We start from the raw sequence: 7,422 nt of genomic DNA, 5'->3' as shown, positions 1-7,422 counted from the left end.
AGATTGACATACCTCTTGATTAGAGGAGTGACATAAATGTTCAAGAATGGGAGGAATTTTGGCAACTGTCATTAGAAATAATCTTCCACACCTACCTATCTCTCCAATCGAATTTCATACCACTTTGCTCCAGCCCCACTGAGCATCTTTCCCTTGTTAACAGATGTTGAGATAGAGATTGCTGGCATTTCTCCCAATATCCTTCTCTCCATCTTCTTTAGGAATAGAACTTATGAATTCCCATTAGATTCATGTCCCCAGAGTCAAATTTTGCTGATAGGTCAGATAAGACCCGAGAATTTGTGATTGGATTTGGCAACTTGGAAATCATGAACAACCTCATGTATCAATTAAGACTCAACCAGAGAAAAAGAACTAATAAAAGATACACATTAAGAGACTCACTGCAAGGAATTGGCTTATGCAATTGTGAGGGCTGTCTAGGCAAGTCTGAATTCCATCACGTGGGTCATCAGGAAAGATAAGCCAAAATCTCAGGCATGGGATAAAGCTTGTGTTCACTGGCAATTTTTTTTTCTTCAGAGAAGCCTTAAGTCCTTCAGCTGATTAGATGAGCCCACCAGATTACCTAAAATCAACTGATTATGATTATGGACTTCAATCATATGTACAAATTATCTTCACAGCAACACCTAGATTGCTATTTGATTGAATAACCTAGCCTAACCTAGCCGACACATGAAAAGACCATCACACCTCAACAATACCAGCCTCAGTGGACTATGGGAATAAAAGCCCAGTTGAAGCAGGTTCAAGAGAACGGGAAGAGAGAATGTGGAGATAATTAGTGTTAGCAATTATTTCAAAGAACTGTACTATGAAGGGAAGCATAGAAATGGAGCAGTGACTGGAAAGAAATTGGAATGTGGGTTAAGTGGCTGAGTGAAAACTTACAACAATACCATTGGTGGAGAGGAGCTTGAGGAGTTAGAGGCTTTGGTGTTAGAAAGTCATTTCAATGGACACCGAAACCACCAAGAAAACATAAGAGTGACATAGAGTAACTGTGAGTCAGTCGATAACATATCCAGGGAATGAGAACATGCCTCAGGTTTGAGTCAGGGGGTGACAGTGCCTGGCGACACAAGAAAGAGTGGTGGAGTTACAATCTGAGGACATCAAATTCAAAGCTGGGGGAATAAGGTGGTTAGAAAAGAAGAAGTGAATCATCTGGGGAGACAGCAAGGAGGAGCAAGAGGACACACACCCACGTTCAGACACAGCATGGGGGGCCTGGGGGTGACAGCCCTCTCTTGAGAGGGATGCACAGAGAGTGGTGTCCTCATATGAGATCCAGATCTGAGCGAAAGCAGGCAGGTGAGGGGAATTTTCAGAGAAATTGAGGATTTATGGGAAATGCTGATAGTGAGTTTCAAAAGGTGGGGGTGCAGAGGGGAGATAACATCAGTAAGGGGGTTTTCAGAGCCGTATTAGAAGCAGCTGCGGGGTAGTACCTTGGGGTGTCTGACATTGAGAACAGTCTTGGTTGTTTCCAGGAAGACGGGGATCATGAGGCTGGGAATGTTGAGGCATATGTAAGGATGAGGGAGTCTTGGGGCGCCTGGGTGGCTCAGTTGGTTAAGCGTCTGACTTTGGCTCAGGTCATGATCTCACAGTTCATGGGTTTGAGCCCCGCATCGGGCTCTGTGCTGACAGCTAGCTGAGAGCCTGGAGCCTGTTTCAGATTCTGTATCTCCCTCTCTCTCACCCTTCCCTGCTCATGCTGTCTCTCTGTCTCTCTCTCTCAGAAATAAAACATTTTTAAAAATTAAAACAAAAAGGATGAGGGAGTCTTGCCAAGAGCACAAGTTCTGGGGCCCTGTTTTCAGTCTCACTGATGGGGATTTCACAGCTGGAAGCAGGGGAGTTGTATCCCAGCACTTAATCCCCCTGGGTCTTGGGTTCTTCATTGGAACAACAATTTTGTTGCAGAAATTCTCTGCAGCAACTTCTAACTACCCTGTGATTTTTTTTTCTGAGAGAGAGTGAGAGAAGAGGAGGGGGCAGAGAGAGGGAGAGAGAGAATCCCTCTTGATCTCTCAAACCACCATGAGAAATCAAGAGTCGGATCAAGAGTTGGATGTTTAACCTACTGAGCCACCCTGGCACCCCACCTTGTGATTCTTTAAAATAGTTCTGTAATTCATGTTTGACATAAACATTTGATTCCCAGGATGTTCACTTTTCTCAACTTTTTGGTACTTGTCAAAATCTCTTAATGCCTTCTGGGCCTGTCCCATGACAACATGGAAAGAAAACAAATATACTACATGCCATTGGTACTAGTATCCTCTAAAGATCAACCTAATGCACAAAAAAAAAAAAAAAAAAAAAAGCTGTTTACTTTCCCCTGAACTTATTAAGCTGTATGAGTTCCTGCACATGCATACATCTCAGAAAGCCCTATTCAGGAATAAAAGAACCCTTTACTTTACTCCACCCCTCAATCATCTCCATGCCTCAGGTCAGCTTATGGAACCCTCCAAACAATGGTATCCGAGTTGAAAGACTGATTCCCCTCTCTAACTAACTTTCCAGCCTCACCCCCTACTCCATCAGTTCTTAAAGTGGGGCAGCATCAGCTGCCTAGGCATCAGCATCAGCATTACCTAGGAATCTAGTAGACATGTAAATTCTCTTGCCTCACCACACACTTACTGAATCAGAATCTCTGGGGGTGGGACTCAACAATCTGTGTGTTAACAATCCCCTCAGGAGATTCTGATGCATGCTCAAGTTTAGGAACCGCAGCTTTAGACACAACACACAGTCTGGTCATATGGAATACCCTCTGGTTCTCCTAACTTTGGTACTCATTTATATCCTGGGCCTTGACACTATTCCTTCTGTTTGGAAAATCCTCCCCTATAGTATCTGCCTCTCATACCCTTCTAAACCAGCTTGGTCATCATGTCTCCTGGGAAGCCTTCCCACTGCCAGGCTAATGGAGACACACCTCTCCTAGCTTCCAAAGAAAATTTCCTGCAACCTTCCACTTGAGCATTTATTATATTGTTTTTTATTTTATTTTGTTTTTTATAGTGTTTATTTATTTTTGAGAGAGAGAATGAGAGAGTGAGAGAGAGAGCTTGTGAGCAAAGGAGGGGCAGAGAGAGGCAGACACACAGAATCTGAAGCAGGCTCCAGGCTCTGAGCTGTCAGCACAGAGCCCAAAATGGGGCTCAAACTCATGAGATCATGATCTGAGTCATGACCTAAGCCTAAGTCAGACACCTAACCAACTGAGCCACCCAGGTGCCCCTTATTTTCTTGATCTCTGGTCTCACTCCTGAAAAAATAGGCTTTATCCTTCGACATTCAACAAAATTATTAATGCTTATTATGGGAGCACCTGGGTGGCTTAGTCGGTTAAGCATCCGACTTCAGCTCAGGTCATGATCTCACAGTTTATGGGTTTGGCCCAGTGTTGGGCTCTGTGTTGACAGCTTGGAGCCTGCTTCAGATTCTGTGTCTCCCCTTTTCTCTTCCCCTCCTCTGCTCATGCTCTGTCTCTCTCTGTTTCTCAATAATAAATAAATGTTAAAAATAATTTTAAAAAATTTTAAATGCTTATTATGTTTTAGTGAATATTCAAGGCATTGGGAAGTTAGAAGTTTGAAACAAAGATCAAAATACTTGTTCTACTGAAAGTGGCTAGACAATAAATAATGCAAATGACTGCATTTCATAGTAATGTATTTTATTGATTCTAAACCACAGATATTTTCCCCTCACTTTTAGGATCTGAAGTCAGAATACATCTTAATTGATGGCATATCGTGGCTTAACTGGCATCTTTTCTTAGTGGTGCACAAAATAATAATATGTTTCCACAATAACCTGACAACTTTAGATTTGCTGAAATACAGAAAAGTTAAAAAAAAAAAAGTGATACGTTATGGGGGAAATCAAGCCAGAAAGAAGGATGAGGGGTATAGCTGTCAGGAGAGAAAGGGTATCTTTGGAAATAGGATGTCCAGGGAAGCTCTCAGAGAACATGACATTTGAAGACAGATGTGAGAGAGAGGTGGGTGACAGATTCATGGACATATAGAAGGAGTAACCACCAAAGTGGGGGAAACAGTCTTTCCTAAAGACAGGAAAATGCCTAGTGTCTTGTTGGGCTGTTTAGAACAGAGATTAGAACGATCTGATAAATACCCATAAATGTTTGTTTCTATAATGGACATCAAACACTGGTAATGTACAGATACTTGCAGAATATGATGATTTCCAAGTATTTTAATTTCATGTACCTGTGGGCAGTGGTGATGCTAGGAACAGAAATGTGTAAATCAGGAAATCTTACTTTGCATCTCTGGTGTTCCAGACCTTATTTTAGGTGCTGGGAATACAGAGATATATTAAATGTGATCCTTGCACTCAAGGACTTCTTGGCTAGCAGAGAAAATAGAAAAATAACCACAATATAATGTTACTGAGTTATAGTCAGAGGTATGTGAAATGTATTATTATAGCCACTTAAGAAGGAACAATATGTGTTCATTCATATTCCTGTGAAGGTCTATTTCAGAGGGAAAGTAAAGAGCAGCCTTTTGGACTACATCAGATCCTGATCTCTTATCAAGCCTCCTAAAGTCAAGGCACAATAGATTACAACTCATACACAGAACGTTCTTACGAAAAGGGACTCCCAAAATGGGCTGCTACCTTGAAAGTTACATTCCTGCTAATGTTATTTAGAAAATAATAATGCATCAAAAGGCTTAAATGATAGGACAAGCTAGCTGTCCAACAAGTCCAAAATGTCACTCTAGCCCAGCTTGTGATTCCTACAGTCTTCTCAAATGGATCTCTCCCTATCTTTAAAAAGGTAGAGCAGATGGGCTGAATCCCAGCTGGCCTTTAAGCAGGGCAGAGTTAAGGAATCAAGTCCCATGGTCTGGTTTCTCTCTCTCTTTCTCAGTTCTGATCTTCCCTATGTTACTAGAAAGTTTGTTTCTTCATTACAGAAGTTCAAATTGTCACTTTTAGTGGCTCCAGACCTTATATTCTCTTAACTAAGTCCAGAGAAGAACAAGAATACCTTTCCCAAGAAGACCTGGGAAATACCTCATCCTCCTTTGTAAAGTCAGATATTGATCCCTAAATCAGAAATCAGTATGGATTCAAGAGTGCCAGAATCCCATGGGCTGAGTTGGAGAGAGGGTTTCCTCCTAGTGAAGCAGGATATAGTTAAAGAAAGTGGATGCCTGGGGTAGGGAGAGCAAAACAAGAGATGTCCCCTAAACCTCCTCTCAGAACATGAACCTGATTGATCATGACGCCAGTTACATCACGGCCCCCTGCCTCACATCTGGCTGTGGACTGACATATTCCTCCCCTTTTGTCCCCTCCTTACTCTTCTCATACCCCCTGCCACTCATGCACACACAAAGAGACACACCATATAAACACAAAATTATTTGAATATTCTGGTTTGTGTATATCTCTGGACAATTTCCAAAGGAACAACAAAGTTAATGTCTACCTCTTTCCAGTTGAAAGAATTCTCTAGACATGCACTGTCTACTAGAGAAACCATCAGACTTTTGTGACTCTCAAGTACTTGAAATGTGGCTATTCAAAATTAGAAATACCAGATTTCAAACATTGAATACAAAACTGCAAAGTGCATTTACATTTAATACAAAATATAAAATAGCTCATCATGGGGCACCTGGATGGCTCAGTCAGTTAAGCGTCCAACTTTGGCTCAGGTCATGATCTCACAGTTTATGACTTCAAGCCTCACGTCAGGTTCTGTGCTGACAGCTCAGAGCCTGGAGCCCACTTCAGATTCTGTGTCTCCTTCTCTCTCTGACCTTCTCCCGCTCATACTCCGTGTGTGTGTGTCTCTCTCTCCCAAAAATAAATAAAATTAATAAAATAAAATAGCTCATCAGTATTTGTTATTGGTTCAATGTTGAAATGTTGATAATTCTGGATATACCATTCAATAAAACCTATTCTTAAAATTAATTCTACCTTTTCTTTTCTACTTTTTAAAATTTAGCCTCCAGATTTATAAAAACAGAGAGTAGAATGGTGATTACCAGAGAGTAGGAAAAGAAGAGATATTAAGTACAAACTTTCAACTGGTCAATATATAAGTCCTAGAGATCCAAAGCACACATGTAGACAACAATATTATATCATAATCATGAAACTTGCTAAGGGACTAGATCTTAATTCTTCCCACCACATAAAAAGATAATTATACAACATGACAGAAATGCTAACTATTGCTACAACTGCAGTCATATTACAATATATAAATGTATCAAATTAACATATTCTACCTCTTGACTTTATACAAGGTTATATGTCAAATAGACTTCAATAGAAAATAAATACATAACAATTTATTTTTTTTAATGTTTTATTTATTTCTAGGAGAGAGAGAGACAGCGTGAGCAGGGGAGGGTCAGAGAGAGAGGGAGTCACAGAGTAGAACAGGCTCCAGGCTCTGAGCTGGCAGTCAGCACAGAGCCCGACGCGGGGCTCGAACCCACAGACCGCGAGATCATGACCTAAGCGAAAGTCGGACACTTAACCGACTAAGCCACCCAGCACCCCTCATAACTATTTAAAAATGAAATGTGGCTCCCAGAATATTTAAAACTACAACTGTAGTTTCCATTATATTTCTATGGACAGTGCTGCTGTGACATTTTTACAAGACTCGGAGAAGTCTTTCATTTGGCTCTGTGGTTCACAGAGTATGGTCCCCTCCGACCAGAAGCATCAGCATTACTTGGTGGCTTGTTAGATATGCAATTGCTCAGCCCCTTCCCAGACTTACAGAATCAGCATCTCTGGGCAGAGCCCTGCCATCTGTTCCTAACAAGCCCTCCAGGCATTTTTATTCAGTAGTTGCCCTGGTGAACCACACAGCTAGAAGCTTCTGGAAGTGCTTACTAGCGCTTCTGGAAGTGGAAAAATCAATCTTTGCAGAAGATCAGGTTTAGTAAATTGCTAAGTGATTTAAAATGTTAGTTTTCCTGTTTAAAATGTTGAAAAATAGACATGAATATTGAAGCCAAAACAAGCCTTTTGAGCCCTAGAAGAAAGCCCCTTGGGGCGGGGGAGGGAAGAAGTAAATAAGTAGCCTGTGATTTTGGCTTAAAATGAGTGATTGAGCAATTTGGCATTATAAACTAAGATTTATTGAATTTCATTCTAAATGTTTGGTTCTAAACCCGAACCACACTCTTTGTAGTAGAGCATTATTACCAACTCCGTTTTACATTTAAGGAAATTGAGGTGCAGCAAGGCTAATTAGCTGGCTCAAGGCCACATCTGCTGGGGCCACAGCGAATCCAGCTGTAGGGCCCAGAGTCTGAACCATTGTACTCACAGTATTGCATAGGGTCCAGGCTGTATCTCAGCCGACCTATG

The sequence above is a fragment of the Crocuta crocuta genome, unplaced genomic scaffold (genome assembly GCF_008692635.1).
Source record: "Crocuta crocuta isolate KB4526 unplaced genomic scaffold, BGI_CrCroc_1.0 scaffold82, whole genome shotgun sequence".
Classification (NCBI taxonomy): domain Eukaryota; kingdom Metazoa; phylum Chordata; class Mammalia; order Carnivora; family Hyaenidae; genus Crocuta; species Crocuta crocuta.
This window is presented reverse-complemented; position numbering follows the sequence as displayed.